Genomic DNA, 1,039 nt, shown 5'->3' with positions numbered 1-1,039 from the left:
ATAATCTACCTGCCTAGACTGGATTGTATAACTCAATACTTTGATAAAAAACGTCCCTTTGTGACAGGTAAACTTTAGTTCATGAAATATCATTACATTTTAAGTTTATTTTCGTAGCAACACCATTGTCGACTTAATAGTCAACTTAGTTAAATAAAAGAAATCAATATGGATATTCATTAACATTTAAAGTAAAATGAAAAATGTTTTAAAATAATTTTACTAGTGGGGATTGACATTGGCTGGTTAGAAAATAACAAAGGAACTATTGACGAATATATGTGGTCACATCATGGGAGTGTTGTAGAGGTTCATGTTGGTGGTGCAGATCAACAGTAACTTGAACAACAGGGCTCACTCCAATCCAGTAGGGAGAGGCGGTTTATTAGTCAGAGCTTGAGCGATTATGATGTCTCTAGATAGAACCCAGATTTATATATCTCGGAATATACAGCGGCATTCAGTCGTCTTATATTTCCTTATATTTCCTTATATTTCCTTATATTTCCTTATATTTCCTTACATTTCCTTATATTTCCTTATATTTCCTTAAATTTCCTTATATTTCCTTATATTTCTTTATATTTCCTTATATTTCCTTATATTTCCTTATATTTCCTTATNTTATATTTCCTTATATTTCCTTATATTTCCTTATATTTCCTTATATTTCCTTATATTTCCTTATATTTCCTTATATTTCCTTATATTTCCTTATATTTCCTTATATTTCCTTATATTTCGAATTTGTTTTAACAACTATATTCAAATAAAGTAAATTGCACGTGTTTTCAACCATAACTCCACACATTGATAATCTTTATGTTTGATATTTTTATATGTAACCAGATAAATCTGCTTTTCTCATAATTAGAATCAGAACTGTAGGAGCTAATTGAGGTCACAAAGTTGTACCAGGAATGACGAACAAATTTGACCTTCTCTTTTTGTACAGTTTTCAGTGTAACCATCATGCACATTGAACATGAGAAAATTAAGTATTTGAAACCATTTAAAAATACTTTTGACCCTCCACTTC

At 29.4% G+C, this 1,039-nt stretch overlaps 1 long non-coding RNA gene across 1 annotated transcript; it reads left to right on the top strand.

The window, feature by feature from the left end:
* Positions 1 to 1,022, top strand: LOC111717767 (uncharacterized). Its single transcript, XR_002768903.1, has 3 exons — positions 1 to 67; positions 227 to 367; positions 875 to 1,022. It is a non-coding gene; the product is annotated as an uncharacterized LOC111717767 (long non-coding RNA).
* The last annotated feature ends 17 nt before the right edge of the window (positions 1,023 to 1,039 follow it).

The sequence above is a fragment of the Eurytemora carolleeae genome, unplaced genomic scaffold, assembly GCF_000591075.1.
Source record: "Eurytemora carolleeae unplaced genomic scaffold, Eaff_2.0 scaffold3908, whole genome shotgun sequence".
NCBI classification, from domain to species: Eukaryota; Metazoa; Arthropoda; class Copepoda; order Calanoida; family Temoridae; genus Eurytemora; species Eurytemora carolleeae.
The sequence above is the reverse complement of the archived record's forward strand: the minus strand, read 5'-3'. Positions and strand labels throughout refer to the sequence as shown.